The sequence below is a fragment of the Saccopteryx bilineata genome, chromosome 6, assembly GCF_036850765.1.
Source record: "Saccopteryx bilineata isolate mSacBil1 chromosome 6, mSacBil1_pri_phased_curated, whole genome shotgun sequence".
Taxonomy (NCBI): domain Eukaryota; kingdom Metazoa; phylum Chordata; class Mammalia; order Chiroptera; family Emballonuridae; genus Saccopteryx; species Saccopteryx bilineata.
Window position 1 is genome coordinate 58759549 of NC_089495.1, and position 22151 is coordinate 58781699.

A 22151-nucleotide genomic window follows, 5' to 3' on the forward strand; every position below is an offset into this window, starting at 1 on the left:
AGTCACCATAGATTTGCAAAGGATTATAATAGAATACTATGAAATATTATATGCCACCGTGTACTCTTCCTAGACTGAGTCACAAAGAAGTGGAAAACCTAAATAGACTTATAAACATGGAGGAAAGAAACAACTATCAAAAACCTCCCAAAAAACAAAAGTCTAGGATCAATATAATAGTGAATTCTATGAAACATTCAAAAAAGATTTGGTACCTATTCTCCTCAAAGTCTTTCAAAAAATGGAAGAAAAAGCAATATTCCCTAACGCATTTTATGAGGCCAATATAACCTTCATACCAAACCTGGCAAGACCAACACAAAAAAGAAAACTACAGACCAATATTTCTAATGAATACAGATGCAAAGATCATTTAAAAAGATACTAGCAAATTAAATACAACAACACATTAAAAAAATAATACATCAGAATCAACTGGGACTCATTTCAGGAGCACAATAATGGTTCAACATATGGAAATCAACCAACATAATACATCACAGCAACAAAACAAAGAACAAAAATTATATAGTCCATCTATCAATAGATGCAAAAAGGCATTCTATAAGATAAAACATCCCTTTATGTTTAAAATACTCAATAAAATTGGAATAGAAGGAAAGTACTTCAACATAATAAAGACCATATATGACAAACCATTACCTAATATACTACATAATGAAAAAATGAAGGCTTTCCCCCTAAAATCAGGAACAAGACAAGGCTGCCCACTCTCTCCACTCTTGTTCAACACAGTTCTGGAAATTTTAGCCAGAGTCATCAGCCAAGAGAAAGATATAAAAGGCATCCATATTGGAAAAGAAGAAGTAAAGGTGTCACTTTTTGCAGATGACAATATTCTACGTATAGAAATCCCCAAAGACTCCACAAAAAAATTGTTAGAAACAATAAACCAATACAGTAATGTTGCAGGATACAAAAGCAATATAAAAAGTTCTTATTGTTTTTCGATATACCAACGATGAAACTAGAAAAATGAACTAAAAAAAAGTCATTTTTTAATTGCAACAACAAATATCTAGGGCTAAACTTAACAGAGGATGTGAAGGACCTATATACTGAAAACTACAAATTATTTTTGAAAGAACTTGAAAAAGACACAAGGAAATGGAAAAATATTTCATGTTCATGGATTGAAATTATCAACATAGTTAAAAAGCAATATACAAATTTAATGCAATCCCCATCAAAATCCCAATGTCATTTTTTAAAGAAATAGAATAAAAAATCTCCAGGCTTGTACAGAACCATAAAATGCCCCAAATAGCCAAAGCAATCCCAAGGATAAAGAATGAAGCTGGAGGTATAACACTGCCTGACTTCAAATTATACTATAGAACCACAATAATCAAAACAGCATGGTATTGGAAGAAAAACAGACATACAGACCAATGTAATAGAATTGAGAGCCCAGAAATAAAACTAAATCTATATAGAATAATCATCTTCAACAAAGGAGTCAAAAACACACAATGGAGGAAAGGAAGCCTCTTCAATAAATGGTGCTGGGAAAATTAGAATGCCACATACAAAAGAATGAAACTTGACAACAGTTTGTCCCCCTGCCCCAAAATTAATTCAGAATGAATCAAAGACATAAATATAAGATCTAAAATAATAAATTACATAGAAGATAACATAGGTACTAAATTCAGAGACTTTAGCTATAGAGAACAATTTATGAATTTGATCCCAAAGGCAAGGAAAGTAAAGACAAAAATAAATGAATGAGATTATATCAAACTAAAAAGCTTCTGCACAGCAAAAAGAAACTAACAACAAAACAATTAGGGAGTCAACTAAATGGGAGATGATATTTGCAAATAACAGATCTGATAAGGGGTTAATATCTAAAATACATAAAGAACTCACAATGCTCAGCTACAAACAAGCAAACAATCCAATTAAAATATGGGGAGAGGACATAAACAGATACTTCTCCCAAGAGGACATACACCATGTGGTCAACAGATATATGAAAAGATGCTCAACTTCACTAGCTATTTGAGAAATGCAAATCAAAACTACAATGAGATACCACCTCAGACTTTTTAGATTGGCTATTATCAACAAGACAGGTAATAACAAGTGTTGAAAAGGCTGTGGGGACAAAGGGACCTTCATTCATGTTGGTGGAAATGCAAGTTAGTACAACCATTATGGAAGAAAGTATGGTGGTTCCTCAAAAAATTAAGACTAGAACTACCATATGCCTCAGGATCCCTCTACTGGGTATCTAGCCTAAAAACTCAAAAAAGCTTGGCCATTCATAGTGGCCAAGACATGAAAACAACCAGGAACAACCAAAGTGTCCCTCGATAGAGAATTAGATAAAGAGGTGTGGTACATATATATCATACAATGGAATACTACTCAGCCATAAGAAATGATGACACAGTGACATTATGACAACATGTATGGACCCTGAGAACATTATACTGAATGAAATAAGTTAGAGAAAGGTAAGAAATGTATGATTTCACACACAGGCTGGATATAAAATTGAGACTCATGGACATAGATAAAAGTGAAATGGTTAACAGGGAGAGGAGAATGTGGGAGAGGGGGACCATGGGAGGTGCTGGAAGAAAGTGTGTAAAGAGGGACAAATATAAGGTGACAAAAAATGTTTTGACTTTGGATGATGGGTATACAACATAATCAACAGTTTGAATGCTAGAGAAATATTCACCTAAAACCTATACACTCTTATCAATCAATGTTACCCTATTAAATTTAATTTTCTAAATAAAATTTTGAAAAAAATTTCAAAGAAAAAATATTATCAAGTATAAAGATCATTTTATAATGATAAAGAGGGAAACTGATCAGGAAGATATAACAATCACTAGTGTGTATGAATTCCACAACAGAATTCTGAGTACCTGAAGCAAGAAATAATAGAACTACCAAAAGAAGAAAAAAAGAAAATCTACCATCGAAGTCAAAAGTTTCAATACCCTGCTCTCACTAATTGGCAAAACAAGTGGACAGATAATCAGTCCAAAAAAAAAAAAAAGGAAAGAGAGAGAGAGAGAGAGAACTCATGGACAAGGAGAACAGTGTAGTGACTGTGGGTGGTGGAGGAGGGTGTAGTGGGGATAAATGGTGATGGACAGAGACTTGACTTGGGGTAATGAACACTCTGGAACAGTGTACAGAGATGTGTTGTAGAATTGGGGACCTGAAACCTGTATAAGTTTGTATTCTAGTGTCATCACAATAAATTCAATTAAAAAGTTTGCTTGGAAGGAGAACTAAGATTTTGTGGGATCAGAGTGCAAAGGGTAATGTGGCATCAAAGGTTTTGTTTGCTTTTTTGAAATATAAAACAAACTAGAACAAATGTATATATTTAATGGGAAGTTCAGATACTACAGAAGAAAATAATGTGCAGTACAGAAGACAATAGGCATAATTAGAACTTTGAAAAGGTAAGACGAAGGAAAAAGTAATAACGAGAGAACATACAAACCTCATATATTTGAAACTTAAAAACTTTTATTTAAATAATTCACAAGTTTAATAAGAAATCATAATAAAATTTAAAAAATACTTCAAACTGAATGAAAATCAAAGTAATAGTAGAGATAAAAATTTGTTATGAACCAAGCTAAAGTAGTATTAAAGGGATATTTAACCAGAGACTATAATCACTGGGTCTATAATCTTCATACAACATCAGGGTGGTTAACTCTTTTGAGAATGACACAATTTTTCTGGTGGACCAGTACTGCTCTGCAGACTGGCAGGTGAAAACCACGGAAACTTTTAAGTTTTATTATACTAAAAATTTTAAAGGCTAAATTTTAATTTAAAAAATGTTAAAGGGTAACAAACTGTCATGAATAAAAATTCCACTTAGAATGTAGGAAAAAGAAAAAATAATTCCTCTGTCAGTTTTTTCCGGATCTGAACTACAGAAATACCTTGGTTTTCGCTGACTTCCGTTATTGATGGTTTCGGTTTTCGTCCATTTTTTCCACAAAAAATTTGTCTCGGTTTTTGTAGATTGCCTCAGATTTCAAAGATGTACCCACGTGACCTCGCTGCTAATTTTGCAAAAACAAAGGGCCACCCAGGCATTCTCCTGCTCAGTGTGGTGTTTCTCGTTGTGTGAGCATCACCCTGTGTGTCCAACCAAACAATTCCATTGCTTTTCAGTGTTTTTGTGCCTTTTTTATTGATTGAGAGTGCTAATACAGTAACTGGATTTACATTGATTTATATGAAAATAATTGCCTTGGTTTTCGTCAGCTTCGGATTTCACTGATTGTTTTAGGACAGATTATCAACAAAAACCAAGGTATAACTGTACTTAGACAACATAAGACATAAGATCTCCTAAAACCAAATTACTAAATAGGCTTGTCAGCCCAATAATAGATCAACACTTGAAGGCCAAACCTGCAAAGTTCAAGGAGAGGCATTCTATTTAAGTATGTTTTCACTTACATTGACCATTCTGTCAGTTCTATTTTCAATCAAAGACAAATAAATAGACAAGATCAATGGAATAATAAAGTGCTTGTACAGAATCATTAAGCTATACATTCAGTATCTCAAAAATGTATGCACTAACTGACTAAAAACTCTAGGAGGTATCTTCTTTAGCCCAGACTATTGACATATATCTAGACCTTGAGTCACAGAAATTAATTGTAGCACTTAAAACCTGTTTATTCTATAGTACAATGCCATAACAGTTTTGGGGGGGGGTTGTTTTGTTTTTTTGTTTGTTTGGTTGGTTTTTGCAAAAGAGAAACAGAGACATGAAGGGAGAGAGATGAGAGGCATCAACTTGTAGTTGTGTCACTTTACTTGTTCATTGATTGCTTCTCAAATGTGCCTTGTCCAAGGAGCACAAGACAAGCCAGTTACTCCTTGGACAAGCTAGCAACCTTAGGCTCAAGCCAGAGACCATGGCATCCTCGGGGTTCCAAACCTGGTTCCTCAGCATCCCAGGTCAATACTCTATTTGCTGAGCCATCACTGGTAAGGCATAACATTCTTTTTTTTTTAACAAACTATAGAAATGATCCCTGAAAGTATAGTCTTACATTCTTTTTTTTACACGTTGCTTCTGGTTATAAAATATAAGCTGCATTGAATTCAAGAGAAAATAAATTCCCAGAGAAAAGCTATGAAGAAAGATGATAGCATGGAATATATATTGTTGGTCATTTATTATTGTATAATAAATGGAATAGGAGACCCTTTCTCAAAGAAGAGTATATTTAAAAATACAGCAGTTTTGTTTTTGGTTTTTGTTTTTGTCTGTCTGGTGCTTAACAAATTCAAATACTCCTGTATTCACTGATTAAAAAACATAAAACTTGGGTCATTCTGTTGAGATCATGGTCTGGAAGAACAGATCATCTCTCTCAAAGAACATTCACTTCTGCTGGGGCCTAGCCAAGTAAAGAAGAAACATTGTTAGTAAGTCAGAGTGGTAAAGGCTCTGATGGAATTATTCACTTGTGATTCTGCAGCACAAAAGGTTAAAAACGTAAGAGTAAGAAAAAAAATTGAACAATGTGTAAGATTAGGACTGGCTCACAAAGTGCGAAATGTTCTATACAAAGGGAAAATCATTTATAAAGGACTGGTGACATCATATTACAAATATTCCATATTGCTGCAGTATAGTGTCCATCCCAGTACAGAAATTTGAAGAGGTAATTCATGAAGCCAGAAAGGTCCCTGAGGGTGTGAGGAATATTGTGAAACTGAGTTTTGTTGTATATTTAGCCTCAGAGGGGAAAAGAGGCACTCTGTCTACTTAGATGGGATGGAAAGATAGGAGGCAGCCAGGAAGAACATCCATATTTGTTTAACAAACATTTATGAGGTGCACAAAACCTTGAAAATGTTGACAATAATGCTTATAACAGTATATACCTTATTATATAATATTATTACCTTATATATTTATTACTATATTATATAACATTATATATTATATTACTATATATTATATGTTGTTATATTTATAATAAGTAGGTTGTATATATTATCCCCATCCTAGAGATAAAAAACAAAGGCACAGAGAGAGTTTTGATAAATTGTACCAGTCATGCAACTACGGTTAACTAGGTAGGATGCCTGGTTCTGAAGTTCCTTCTATAACCACTAGGTGGTTCTGCATCTCAATTTCCATGGAGGTTAAATCAAAGAAATTAATTTAATCATATATTCAAATATTTTCTACAACAATAAAGAATTGCATCTTAGTAATTAATACAAGCACTTGGAGGGAGAAGAAAAAGATAAACTGATTAAAAAGGGAAAGCGAAAATGTTAAAGAGGGCAAAATGAAGCAACATATAAAATTAAGTTCCTGGGAAAAGCAGTAGTTGTTTCAAAAAAGGAAATTTAAAATACGTCATTAAAGTTTATTCAGTTATTGCTACTATCCTGTTCCTTTAAAAAATAGGGGTATTTTTAAGACTTTATTTTCTTTTGAGTTGTTTTAGGTTCACAACAAAACTAAGAAGCTACAGAGATTTCCCATACACCTTCTGCCACCACCTCTGCACAGCCTCGCTCCTTCTCAACATCCCACACAAGAATGGTATATTATTACAGCCAATGAACCTACAATGGCAAACCGTAATCATAAAAAGTCAGTGATGGGATTTAGCTGGTTCACAATGGTTTGGCAGAAACAAATGCCTAATTTTTTGTTGAGTTAAGCAAACCAGTTGTTAAAATAGCACTTGTAATCAGGGTTCTAAGGTGAGCACCTGGGCAGCCACCCAATGTGAAAATCACAAATTTACATTCCTTACCCTTTTCTTCCATTCATCTGTGCAACAGTGTATTCTAAGTGCCCAAAGGAATGTTCATTTCGTCCATAGGTGAAAATAATTGTGAGAATGCCAATCAAGAAGCAATATAGAAATATCTTAAATAACATTTTTATTGTCTTTTCTGAGGTATTACTTAATATTTTTTCATTAATATTTTTAAGTCTTTTTTTATTAATTTTTAAAGAGGAGAGAGAGTGAAAGAGAGAGAGAGAGAGAAGGGAGAGGGAGGAGCAGGAAGCATCAACTCCCATATGTGCCTTGACCAGGCAAGCCCAGGGTTTTGAACCGGCTACCTCAGCGTTTCCAGGTCAATGCTTTATCCACTGTGCCAACACAGGTCAGGCTTTTTTCATTAATATTTTAAAACTCTTTCTTATCACATAGTCTAGTTTTGTGTACCTCTTTTATTGTTCTTTATTAAATGCAAGAAGTAATAAACTACCTTTCAGTATATTGTTTTTTTATACTTAATATGGTCATTGAGGGGTCATTGGGGAAGAGAACTGGTTGTTAAATTATTTGAATCCCACCACTGCCCAGAGTCCATAGTTTAACTTAGGGTTCGCTGTTGCTGTTGTACATTCTACTTTGGACAAATGTATATTGACATGTATCCAGCATTACAGTATCATACAGAATATATTCACAGCCCCAAAAGTACTCTGTGCTCTGCCTATTCATCTTTTCCTCAACCTCATCTCTGACAACTTACCAATTATTTCTTTCATGGATCCTGTCTTTGGTGTTGTATCCAAAATGTCAATTCCACACCCAAGTTCATTTAGGTTTTCTCTTATGTTACCTTCTAGAAATTTAACAATTCTGCATTTTACCTATAGGCCTATGATAGATATTGAGCTAATTTTTGTGAAGGATATATGGTCTGCATCTAGATTTACTTTTTTGCATACAAATATCCAGTTGTTCCAGAACACTGTTGACAGTTGACTAACTGCTGGTGTTATCACTGCTCTCTTAAATGTTCTAAGTGGTTTTCCCTCAACTGCTTTAATTTTCTTTTCCTTTGGTTTTCACCAGTTTTACTATAAAGTGGCTGGGTGAGATTGTTGTCTTTATTTATTCTACTCGGGGTATATTTGTGGTCTGATGTCTCTTATCCATTGTCAGAATTTCTCAACTTTTAGTCCTCTATGTACTGCTTCTGCCCCTCCTCTGTGCTCTCTCACTTTGAGACTCCTATTACAAGTGTGAAATTTCCTTATCATTCCTATATATGTCCCATCCTTTGAGTCTCTGAATATTTTTTTACCTATATTCTAATTTTCTAATCTCATCAACTTTATCTAGTCTGTTGTTAAACTCATCTATCAGTTCTTACTTGTGGTTATTTTATTTTTCATTATCTAGAGTTCCCATTTGTTGCTTTTTTTTTTTACCTTTGCCATGACTCTGCTGAAAATATGAATCTCATCTTTTCTTTTCCTGGAAATTATGACACAATTTTTTAAAATTTATGTTTGATACTTTCATGATCTGAAAACTGTGAATTTTTTTTATTAGTTTTTAGTCAAGTTTTTCTGTCTTCTCATATGCTTGGGGTCAACTATTTGCTAGTTTGTTTATTTGTTTGAGGGCCACATGTTGCATATAAAAAGTTAAAGAGATAAAATGAAGCCTCAAATAACATTAACATTATCCAGAGAATATTTTCTTTCGATATTTGAAATTTGTTAAAAATGTTAGGAAGCCTGTATCACCTTAACATAATCAGGAATCGAGATAATTAAATGCTTAGCTTTTACTCTTAAGAGATATAGTTTTCTTCTATCCTAAGCTTATTCTAGAGTATAGATCTTTGGAGTCCAAATCTCTGACTTGGCAAGTCCTGTCTTCCAAGTTTTGTTCCCTAAACTCTGTGAATCTGTCAAAATCTCTTCAAGGTGCCTTAGCCCTGCAGTTACCTCTTCTAGAATCTGTAAGCACAAAAGAGAACGTGCCCCTAAGCCAAGCTTACTATTCTGGGTTTCATTTCCTCCTGAACTTTGACTCTATAATTGTTTACTCACATGCTAAGCTCTCTGATGCCTTCAAGCAAACGTTTGTGATTTTCTAATTCTTCTCAGTAACAGGTTAGTTCAGTTTATCTAGTTCTTATGTATGTCTGTTGGGAAATGTGTGTATGAAGAAAATTTTAATTTCTTCAGATTAAGTTAGTTATTGAGAGGTTGTCACATTGAGTTTTAACTGTCAAAATGCTGTGTTAATAATTCAATCATTTTAAGAGCATAATGGCCTCACAAACTGTGCAGGATTAAAAGTATTATTGTACACTTTAAGTACAAGCAGAATGATTTTGCAAATAAACATGCAATTATAAAATATATCAGTGAATATAATATATATATATACATATATATATGTATATCCTCAGAAATTAGTTATGGCACAAGTAATAGCAATAGCTGAAGAATAAACCAGTGAACTGGTAACTACCACTACAAATAAAGGGAGGGAGACTATGGTAAGATAATATCCAAGATCTGAGATGAAAGAGAGATAAGAGCCAGCCTTGGGACAAAGTCAGAGGCAAAGCAAAAAAATAAAATCTTGAACCCACAGTAATCCAAGTTGACAGAGCTAACAAAGATGAGACCGTCACGATTTTATATTTTTTCACTCTAGTTTCATACTTGCATCTTATTTTCTCTAAAAATATCCAAGTTTTTTAGAGTACATAGAATACTAAACAGTAAAAACTGAACACATATACACACATATATGATAAACTAATGAATACTGGCAGAGTAATGAAGAACTTCATAAGTTTCTAACTAAGAACCATGATTGTGTGCATGGCAGGGAGCAGGAAGGAGCAAGATTGGGACTACAGCATAGAAGAAGGAAAACTGAGGTAAGAAGAAAGGTAGAACCATACCTGTGCTAGATCCCATGAAGGAAAGATAAATAAAAATTTCTAAGACAGGTAAGGCTGCTAAACCATAAGTATTGAGATTAATTAAGCTAAAAGGCATTAATTGAAATACCATCTTTTGTATGACACAAAATTATCACCCAAGAACTACCTTAAAAAGATTCTAAGGCTCTAATTCCAAAGCTCTTACAGGTTAACAATAAAATTACAGAATAATATCATGATGAAAACTCTAAATCATAAGAGCTGAAGAAGAATACAAAGATATACCAGTACAATTGGTGAAGGGCCAGTAAATACTTAACATGTGTCAAGTGGTAGATGACAGAGCTGAAGGCAGAACAGTGTTAAGACATGATGCCCTGCCCTGACAGACTGTCAAGGGGACACATACAGGTAAATAACACATAATGAAATGTTATAGGCACTCTCATGATGGCATGCATGAGAAAAGCTGAGGTCCAAAAGAACAAGGAGAAATAGGGTGACAAAATAAATAGATAAAGAAGACCACACGTGAGCTGAGTTTTGAAAAGAGCAGGCACCAGCTGAGAGGGCAGTCCATACAAAGAGGCATCCAGAGCAGAAGAATAATCCCTGGTCTCTGAGGGCAACTTGAATGGGTCTCTATATAGTCGAATCACAGCTTTGACAGTGGATGGTAGTTGACATACAACTTCCCAAAAGCTCAAAATAACTACTAAAAAAGCTATGAAAATTGTTTTTCTTGTTTTCAAGAGTAAAACTTTAAAATGCAAACTCAATTACTTGTTAATTTAGAAAATTATAAAAGTAGATATCAAGCCTGACCAGGCAGTGGCGCAATGGACAGAGCGTGGGGCTGGGATGTGGAGGACTCAGGTTCAAGATTCTGAGGTCACCAGCTTGAGCGCGGGCTCATCTGGTTTGAGCAAAGCTCACCAGCTTGAGCCTAAGGTCTCTGGCTTGGGCAAGGGGTTACTTGGTCTGCTGAAGGCCCACGGTCAAGGCACATATGAGAAAGCAATCAATAAACAACTAAGGTGTTGCAACGAAAAACTGATGATTGATGCTTCTCTTCTCTCTCCGTTCTTGTCTGTCTGTTTCTATCTATCCCTCTCTCTGACTCTCTCTCAGTCTCTGTAAAAAAAATAAATTAAAAAAAAATAGATATCAAGTATTAGCATAAGTTATAAAGAAGGATAAGACTCAAAACCACAGTAGAAACCAGACCATATATTTTTCTTTCTAGAAACAAATCAGCAAATAAAAAAAGGAAAAAGGAAAGGAAGACTGGAGAAGATAATTTCACCATCCTAAAGTATAGGAACAGCATTAGAGTCAGACTGTTCACTTTGAGGAAGATGGTAAAATTTGAATCAAAGTTCTTGTACAGGAAGAAGGTCTTAGGAAATTAGCAACGACTCCCTTCTGAGAGAATGTGGTGAAATGATAAAGGGAGTAGTAAATTCTAGGGTAAAAACATAAACTGCATTGCATAAGAAATTATCCGGTTGATTTATTTTTTTTTTTTACTTTAAAACAATAAACATTTATCACCTTACAACTTTTGTTGATCAAGAATTTAGGAGTAGTTTAGCAAAATGGTTCTGGCTCAAGGTCTCTCACAAGACTGACAGGGTGGCTGTCATTTTAATGCATGACTAGACTGGGGTATCTGTTTCCAAAAAGGCTTGCTCACCTGGCTGTTGGCAGAAAGCCTCTGGTTCTTGCTGTTATGGCAGAAGGCTTCAGTCACTTCCTACATAGATCTCTCCATAAGCCTGCTTGAGTATCCTTACAATATGGCATCTGGCTTATCCCAAGATGAAAGAGAAAGCCAAAACCACTATGTCTTTTATGACTTAGCCACAGAAACCACACTGTGATACCGACCTTATTCTATTTATTAGAAACAAGTCACTGAGTCTAGGGGAATTAGGCTTCAACCTTTTGAAAAAAGTGCCAAAGAATTTGTGGACATATTTTAAACCACCACATGTAGCCTCCAATATTTTAGTATAGGCGTTAGAGATTTCAGGAGTTCATGGAAAAGACAGGGGGGATATGTAATCTGAAGGTTTCTTGCATAGTACATGGAGGAAGAGAGGAAGACAGACAGTGAACAATAAATGAGGAGTCAATTGCATAGGGATGCAACAACAGAGCTATGGAATATAAAAGAATGTTTGAGTAGCTCATGAAACACAAAGTCCATAAACCCTGTAGTTTTTCTCCAAAGGGATTTCTTTCTAAAGTAAACAAGCCTGTGATGGTAGAAAAGTGGTAGGAAGACAATTTATAATTCAAATAGTTCTCCCTGCTCAGGCAGTACATCCTCCTTAGCTAGCTGAGCTCAGATTCATTAGCACTATTTCAACAAACAATAGAAAAAGTGAACCACATTTCTCAAGTTTACCGGCCCACAAATCCACCTACTTCCACAACCCTACTTGCCCACGAATCCGCCTACTTCCACAACCCTCATCTGACAGCTAAGTGGCTACATGGAAGCCCACATCCTCCAGATTTTTTTTATCAGCTTACAGCAGGAGAATCCATTTGGTGCCATGGGAGGTAAGAACCAAGAATCTACTCTGTATTGGGGGGAAAAGAAGAGTAACAGTAGAGGCTCCATGCAAATATGAATAAGGAATGGAAAGGAGGGTTGAATACAGAATCTGTGCAAAAATCTGATGCAAGAAAAAGAGGGAAAAATAAAAAGTGCATCTTCTCACATGCAAAAGACAGACACATTATAGATAGCCCAGAGGCTGAAAACTGTAAGCAATCACCTATGAGTCTGCAAAATGACATTGGGAGCAATATGTAAATTCAAAGTTCATCTAGAACTTTATTTTCAGGGGGCTTTCACTTGAGTTTGGTCAGCAAGACTCAATGACGGGAAATTTCTGCTTCCTCACTGCTTCTGTGATACTGCGGCATGATTGTGTACTTTTACAACAGTCTTTGGAAGAAGGGGCCCCTTTTCACTTCTCCAGCTCTCAGCAGACTCTAATAGCACATCTCTCTCCCTCATACCTACAGGTGTGATATCTTCCTGAGGCTGTGAATCCCAAGTTGCCTTATCAACCCCATGGTTCATTTAATTTGGCACACACCTTTGTAAACTAAAAAGTTATTTTCAAAAATCCCAACACTTGCCTGACCTGTGGTGATGCAGTGGATAAAGCATCGACCTGGAATGCTGAGGCTGCTGATTCAAAACCCTGGACTTTCCTGATCAAGGCACAGACAGAAAGCAACTACTATGAGTTGATGCTTCCTGCTTCTCCTTGCCCTTTTCTTTCCCTCCTCTATCAAAAAATAATCAATTAAATAAAGAAAATCCCAACACTTGTTCAACCAGGTGGTGGTGCAGTGGACAGATCATAGGCCTGGGACACAGAGGACACAAGTTCAAAACCCCAAGGTTGCCAGCTTGGGCGCTGGCTCATTTGGCTTGAGCACAGGCTCACCAACTTGAGAGCAAGGTTGGGCCCAAAGGTCGCACTGGCTTGAGCAAGGGGTCACTGGCTTGGCAGGAGCACCTCCGCCCCCTGTCAAGGCACATATGAGAAAGCAATCAATGAACAACTAAGGAACCACAATGAAGAATTGATGCTTCTCATCTCTCCCTTCCTGTCTGTCCCTGTCTGTCTGTCTGTCTGTCTCTCTCTCTTTCTCTCTAAAAAGAAAAATCCAAACATTCCATATTGTTACCTGCTGGGAACCTGACTTGGTACAATGAGCTTTTTCCATCACTTTGCTTCATTTGTTTTTTAAGTAGTTTTACTTCTCTGTTTCTTTTATTTTTCCTATCAATTTTTAGCCTCTGACTTTGCCTACATTGTTTTTGAGTGACAAAATTCAGGACATTTCTATTTATCCCTTCATTGATATTTTTATATTATCAGTTTTCATATGAAATAAATGTGGCCTAAATAATGGATTACTAACATTTATATTATCTTATTTAATATTACTTCAATTATTTGTTATCCCTTTCAATCTTTTAGAACTCTTTTTGGCACTGAAAGTAATATGGCAACTAGAAAGCATGCAAACCATAATGGATATAGTATAAAAATAGTTTTCCAAATGTATAGCCAATTATTTCTTAAAGAAAATAGACCCATTACTGAAAATATTAGTAATGAAAAACATCACTGCTTTCTCATTTTGTAGCCACCAAATTGGCCTCATATATTTTCTATTTCATCAAAACTAAATACTTTTTACGAAATTACTAATTAACATATAGAGAGGAACAAAAAGCGGTAGGATATTAAATCAAGCATCATACAGCTAGTCAATAGAACTTTTCTACCAGTGGGTATATATAGTTTCAACATGCATATAAAATGTTACATTCACCTTTAGAAAAAAAAGATTCTATATTGGCTAAAGGGTATTTTCTTGTATAGGGCTTTATTCTCAACATCCCAATTTTCCAGTTGCAAATAGCTCTTTTAAAATGCATTTTCAATGTCTCTATCTTTAAATGAGTGATACTAGGACTTTTTAAAGTGTTAATTAGCAGCAACCTTCAATCTCTTGCAACAAACACAATCTGACTTATGGGATTTATATGTCATTTATTTCAAGAAAAGTGATTATATTTAGAAATTTAAACATTTTATACTATAATTTAAGAGGCTTTTCTTCCCAGGAAGAAAATAAAACAAATTTTTTAAAAAATGTTTTGTATTTGACTAATCACAAACAAACTAAATGTATTAAAATAGTTGGAGGAAGAAGAGTTATAGGGTTTGAGATAGAAAGAATTAGGATGTTCATAGAAAAGAAAGCTTCAGAAGTTGTGGTTGAATATTGCTTCATTCATCAAGTATTACAGGTTGCAGTGTATGTAGCTGCTATTCCTCAGTCCTCTTTCTCTTCTGCATGCACTTGAGACCACCATCTTTCTCAAACCAGGTTAAGCAGGAGAGTTTTTAGAGAACTCTCTAGCAAACCAATTCCATGGACTCATGCCAAGATTTTTTACTCTATTAGCCAAGGACAATGCCCCTAACAATCTGTATTTTTAAACTGCACTCAGGGAAATCTAATGCCCAAATAGGCTTGGCAATCACTCCTGTAATTCGTCAGTAGTAGTATTAGAACATGAACCAAGTCCAAATCCTAAATTATGTGATATTGGACCTATTACTAAACCTTCATGGTTCAGGTAATTTATTTATGTATTGGATGAAATCCTTTTACTTTCATAGCAATTAAGAGGCAAAAATAAAATCAACACTTGGCACATAGGAGGCATGCACATATGGCATCCTTTCTCTTGCTATGGCATCTCTGTGATTTTTAAAGTATTTTTGGTCTGATTTCTGATAAACAAACACTCTGTTTTCTGATTGCACTCTCATTCTTACTTACTAATATCAATTGCCTGATTTATAGGTCCTTTGGCTGGCCCTATTGCTGACCTTAAAAAATCAAACTACAGAAAATCACCTAAGTCTCCTGTATTTTTTTTTTTTTTGCATTTTTTTTGAAGTGAGAAGTAGAAGACAGAAAGAGACACACTTCTGCATGTGCCCAACCAGGATCAACCTGGCAAGCCCACCAGGGGACAATGCTCTGCCCATCTGGGGCAGTTGCTTGGTTGCAACCAGAGCCATTCTAGTACCTGAGGCGGAGGCCATGAAGCCACCCTCAGCACCCAGGCCAACTTTGCTCCAATGGAGCCTTGTCTGCAGAAGGAGAAGTGAGAGATAGAGAGAAAGGAAAGGAGAAGGGTGGAGAAGCAGATAGGCACTTCTCCTGTGTGTCCTGGCCAGGAATCGAACCCAGGATATCCACACACCCAGCAGATGCTCTATTGCTGAGCCAACTGATCAGGGTCTCCTGTATTTTCTTTAAAGTGTTAGCTGATTCTGAGATTTATCATTGCCTGAAGCATGTGACTCACATCTCTTTCTACCTCATGTACTGTTAAAATAACACAGAATGCTAGCTACATAATACCTTATTTTACAACTTGAAAACTAAGGCCTAGATAATTTCAGTGACTTATCTAAAGTCACAATGCTCATGATAGACAAGAAACCAAATCTCCATATTTTCCAATATTGTATTCTTGAGCTACTTAGCTTGAAATGAATACCGAAAAAATAAGATGACAAATTAGAATTTAGCTCTGACTGTATTCAAAATGTATACAGACTTTTGAAATTTTTTTCTTACATTATAGTTACCAAATTTAAACTATTAAGCTTAAAACAAAAATAAATATCCTTGCAGGTAGAGTAATTTTTCTCACAATTTTGGCGACAACTTTCATCAGTTTTCTGCCTTAACTATTTTGCAGAGATGACAAATAAAGTGGCAGAACGTAATGACAAAGAGTGATAAAGATATACACACATACACACACATGTGCACACAGACATATACAATATATATATTTTTTCTTTTTTAATGAGAGATACAGAGACAGAGAGAGGGTCAGAGGGACAAACAGATAAGAATGGAGAGAGATGAGAAGCATCAATTCTTCACTGTAGTACCTTAATTGCTCATTGATTATTTTCTCATATGTGCCTTGACTGGCGGGTCTCCAGCCAAGCCAGTGATCCTTTGCTCAAACCAGCACCTTGGGCTCAAGCCAGCGACCTTGGGCTTTAAGCCAGCAACCTCTGGACTCAAACTGTAACAATAAAATCATGTCTATGATCCCACGATGAAGCCAGTGACCCCATGCTCAAACTGGTTAGCCCACACTCAAGCCAGGGACCTCGGGCTTTTAAACCTGGGTCATCTACATCCCAGGCCAACTCTCTATCCACTCTACCACCACCTGATCAGGCACATATGATAAAATATTCAGGAAAGGTAAACTTTCATTTTTATTGGAAAATTTACTTTCTCACTAGAGTTCATTTTGACTTCATCCATCCACATTTACCTATTTAAGAAATTATTTGTCTTACTTCCATATTAACTAGTGTTCAAGAATATAAACTTAGTTTAATATGATTTATAATATATAATTAGAAAATTAATCTGATAATGTTACTATAAAAAGTCATATAATTTTACATATTCCAATATTTGAGTGTAAAAACTATCAATTCTATATTAAATATGCAGCTAAAAATTAACCTCTTAAACTCTATATCTGTTTGATATAGTCTCATTTGTTTATTTTGTCCTTTATTTCACTTGCCTGTGGAAATATATTGGCAAAGATATTGTTACGAGTGATGTCGGAGAGTTTACTTCCAAGTTTTCCTCCAAGATGTTTATAGTTTTGTGACTTACATTTAAGTCTTTTATTTATTTTGAGTTTATTTTTGTGAATGGTGTAAGTTGGTGGTCTAGTTTCCTTTTTTTCTTTTTTTTCTTTTTTTACATGTACCTGTCCAATTACCCAGCACCATTTATTAAAGAAACTATCATCACTCCATTGTATACTCTTGCCTCCTTTGTCAAAAAGCAATTGACCATAAAGACATGGGTTTATTTCTGGGTTCTCTGTTCTGTTCCATTGATTTGTATGCCTGTTCTTATGTCAGTAGCAAGCTGTTTTAAGTACAATGGCCTTGTAGTATAACTTAATATTAGGAAGCGTGATACCTCCTACTTTATTCTTCCTTTTCAAGATTACTAAGGCAATTTGTGTTCTTTTTTGGTTCCACATAAATTTTTTTCTACATCTTTGAAGTATGCCATTGGTATTTTAATATGAATTACATTGAATTTATAGATTGCTTTGGGTAGTATAGACATTTTAATGATGTTTATTTTTCCTATCCATGTCCACGGTATATGCTTCCACTTGTTTGTATCTTCCTTGATTTCTTTTTCAATGTCTTATAATTTTTGGAGTATAAGTCTTTTACCTCCTTGGTTAAATTTATTTCTGGGTATTTTATTATTATTTTTTTGGTGCAATAGTGAAGGGGACTGTTTTCTAAATTTCTCTTTCTGACACTTTATTATAGGTATATAAAAACATCACTGATTTCTGAATATTAACTTTATATCCTGCCACCTTCCTGAATTCATTTATCAGGCCAGTAGTTTTTTGACTGAGACTTTAGTGTTTTCTATGTATAGTATCATGTCTTCAGCAAATAATGATAGTTTTACTTCTTCTTTTTCAATTTGGATAACTTTTATTTCTTCTTCTTGTCTGATTGCTGTGGCTAGAACTTCCAGGACTATGTTGAATAAGAGTGGTAGAAGGGGGCACTCCTCCCTTGTTCTTGATCTTAAGAAGATTACTTTTAACTTTTTCCCTTTTGAGTATGATGTTAGCTGTCAGATTCTCATAAATGGCCTTTACTATGTTGAGGTATGTTCCCTGTATTCCAATGTTGCTTAGAGTTTTGGTCATAAAAGGGTGTTGGATTTATCAAACATCAAAAGACACCAATAACAAAATAAAGAGACAATCCACACAATGGGAGGACATATTCACCAATACATCTGATAAAGGGTTAATAACAAAAATTTATAAAGAACTTTTAAAACTCAACACCAGGTAGATAAACAATTCAATCAAGAAATGGGCAAAGGAATTGAATAGACATTCTCCAAGAGGACATGCAGATGGCCAATGGGCATATGAAAAAATATTTATCGGCACTCATTATCAGAGAAATGCAAATTAAAACCACAATGAGATACTACCTCACACCTGTCAGAATGGCACTCATTAACAAATCAACATACAATAAGTGCTGGCGAGGGTGTGGAGAAAAGGGAACCCTCTTGCACTGCTGGTAGAAATGCAGACTTGTGCTGCCACTGTGGAAAATAGTATAATATGTCCTCAAAAAATTAAAAATGAAACTGCCTTTTAACCCAGCTATCCTACTTTTAGGAATATATCCTAATACCAAACCATTGATTCAAAAGAAGATATGCGCCCCTATGTTTATTGCAGCATCATTTACAATAGCCAAGATCTAGAAACAGCCCAAGTGTCCATCAGTGGACAAATGGATTAAAAAGAGGTGATACATATACATAATGGAATACTATGCAGCTGTGAAAAAGAAGGAAATCTTACCTTTTGCGATGACATGGATGGACCTGGAGAATATTATGCTAAGTGAAATAAGCCAGGCAGAGAAATAAAAGTATCATATGATCTCACTTATATGTGGAATCTAATGAACACAGTGAACTGAGGAATGAAATAAAGGCAGAGGTGTGATCACAGGGAGCAGAGGTATAGCTGTCAGAGGGAAGGGGATGAAGAGATGGGACTAGAGAAGATGATGGGATTAGTAAAATTATATATACATAACGCATAGATACAGATAACAGGACAGGAAATCCCAGAGGAAATGGGGGGTGAGTTAGGGGGAGGGGGACAAAGGGGGTATAATGGGGGCACATGGGAGGGGGTTAGGGTGCTATATTGAATGGGACACCTGAATCCATGTAAACACAATAAATTAAAATTAATAAAATAATTTTAAAAGACTGCATTTTATGTAGTTCTTACTCATGAAGTATGTTTTTAAATGAAAATAATAAATACCTCTAAATATATTCACGTCATTACTTTTTCACATGCATGATACTAGAAAAGAATCATAAAAAAATGTTTTTTTGTTTTTTTTTGTTGTTTTGTTTTTTAATTTTTATTTTATTTATTCATTTTAGAGAGGAGAGAGAGAGGGAGAGAGAGACAGAGACGGGAGGAGGAGCTGGAAGCATCAACTCCCGTATGTGCCTTGACCAGGCAAGCCCAGGGTTTCGAACCGGCGACCTCAGCATTTCCAGGTCGACGCTTTATCCACTGCACCACCGCAGGCCAGGCTAAAAAAATGTTTTGACAATAGGTTATCTTCCCTAAATTTTCATGACTGGACAAGAAATTATCTGCATTTGGGAAGTAGCTTGTATACATGTTTAATAATTAAACACTTAAAAAACAGCTATTTAAGGCCGTGGCCAGTTGGCTCAGTGGTAGAGCGTCAGCTTGGTGTGCGGGAGTCCCGGGTTCAATTCCAGCCAGGGCACAAAGGAGAAGTGTCCATCTGCTTCTCCACCCCTCCCCCTCTCCTTCCTCTCTGTCTCTCTCTTCCCCTCCCGCAGCCAAGGCTCCATTGGAGCAAAGTTGGCCCGGGTGCTGAGGATGGCTCTGTGGCCTCTGCCTCAGGCGCTAGAGTGGCTCTGATTGCAGCAGAGTAATGCCCCAGATGGGCAGAGCATCACCCCCTGGTGGGCATGCCGGGTGGATCCCGGTCGGGCACATGCGGGAGTCTGTCTGACTGCCTCCCCGTTTCCAACTTCAAAAAAAAAATACAAAAAAACCCCCCAAAAAACCAGCTATGTAAGTAGATTAATTAACACCCAGCATATGGGTTTGCACCAGTAATTTCCAGTGAGCCAATAAACAAGAACCTGTTTATAAGTTTACCTCATTATTCTTAGATGAACTCTTGAGAGCTCTGCCTTGACAACTACAAACTAAATCAGGGATCCCCAAACTTTTTACATAGGGGGCCAGTTCACTGTCCCTCAGACCGTTGGAGGGCCAGACTATAAAAAAAACTATGAACAAATCCCTATGCATACTGCACATATCTTATTTTAAAGTAAAAAAACAAAATGAGAACAAATACAATATTTAAAATAAAGAACAAGTAAATTTAAATCAACAAACTGACCAGTATTTCAATGGGAACTATGCTCCTCTTACCAACCACCAATGAAAGAGGTTCCCCTTCCGGAAGTGTGGTGGGGGCCAGATAAATGGCCTCAGGGGGCCGCATGCGGCCCGCAGGCCATAGTTTGGGGACCCCTGAACTAAATCATGCATCTCTGGGCCTAAATTAGATAAATCTTGTCCCACTTTCTTCCCAAAACATCAAGGAGATTATGGGAGAATCTAAAAATAATGGGCACCAAAGTTTCTCAGCCTCTCTCGCTACTGACAAAATGTTCTGAATTAACTGAGGTTATGCTGACGATTGCTTTTATTTGCTCCAACATAGTTACCATAGTCCTGGTAACTATGGACTTTTGGTGACTGTAGTAAAAACAAAATATTGGGAATTAATGTAAGTCTCAGATTAACAAATGAATGAAATAAACAAGTATACTGCAAAAGTAGAAATAAGTGGAATATTCATACTTTGGGTTGCACGGTACTGGAAAGTAAAGTTTCTGTTCTGTTGGAATAAAGTTATAAAGAACTTCATTGAAAGACTTTTTATTGGGTGGAACTGTCCTTTATCTCAAGACTTTTTTATCCTAGTTTATAGTGTAAAAAAGTTTTTTTACACATAAAAATTTTATAATTGTTGTTTTGTTTGTTAGCTTTAAGCAGCCTTACTTGCTGAGGTAAAATTAGACTATAGGAGAAAAACAAAAAGAATACTGAGCATTCTTTACTAATAAACAGATTGTTACCTCCACCCCATTTCTCAGTAAGTAGATAGAATAGAAAAGGCCCCAAAGTTTTCTGGTTGAGTCAATTCAAGGAATTAACAGAGTTAAAATCAAAACAATTCTAAGTACAGAAAAAGACTTTAGTGTACTTGTATACTAATCATTAATTAAAAGTTGATATTGGCCCTGGCTGGTTGGCTCAGTGGTGGAGCGTCGGCCTGGTGTATAGAAGTACTGGGTTCGATTCCTGGCCAGGGCACACAGGAGAAGCGCCCATCTGCTTCTCCACCCCTCCCCCTCTCCTTCCTCTCTGTCTCTCTCTTCCCCTCCCGCAGCCAAGGCTCCATTGGAGCAAAGATGGCCCGTGCACTGGGGGTGGCACTATGGCCTCTGCCTCAGGCACTAGAGTGGCTCTGGTTGCAACAGAGCGACGCCCCAGAGGGGCAGAGTATCGTCCCCTGGTGGGCAGAGCATTGCCCCCTGGTGGGCATGCCGGGTGGATCCCGGTCGGGCGCATGTGGGAGTCTGTCTGACTATCTCCCCGTTTCCAGCCTCAGAAAAATACAAAAAAAAAAAAAGTTGATATTGACTCAGGATATAAAATAAACTTTGACATTATCCAATAAGGACCACCAATATTTTGTAAAACAATCAGTTGAGGTGAATGCAAAGACCATATACTTAAAAATAAAGCTAAGTATTGTACAATGAGATTTTAGGCATTTTATGTAGACTTAAAATATCAGACAGACAAGTGAGACAAGATAGAGAGTAATCAACTTGGAAATCAAAAGTTAACTACTGAGGTGATTTATATGTTTTCTTAGATAGGTTATTGCCTTTATAAATAGTAGAAACTTATTAGAGAATGATATACTTTTCTATTTAAGACTTTATGTGGCTAAGGAACTTGATCTTTCTAAGTGTAAATTTCAGATAACCCAGAGTTCTGAATGACCAGCTCATCAGTGCATGCATCGATCCAACCTAACAGTCAATCAAACCATACCAACATGAAAAAAAAAACAATTTCACAACTGTGATTGAAGAGTTTGAAAATCATAGGTGAG

At 36.0% G+C, this 22151-nt stretch overlaps 1 protein-coding gene and 1 pseudogene across 1 annotated transcript in view; both read right to left on the bottom strand.

Annotated features, from left to right (window-relative positions):
• GPC5 (glypican 5) overlaps nucleotides 1-22151 on the bottom strand; it is a 1883811-nt gene that overhangs the window by 1675251 nt on the left and 186409 nt on the right. The window lies entirely within an intron of this gene.
• LOC136309694 (small nucleolar RNA U3) lies at nucleotides 4966-5079 on the bottom strand (annotated as a pseudogene).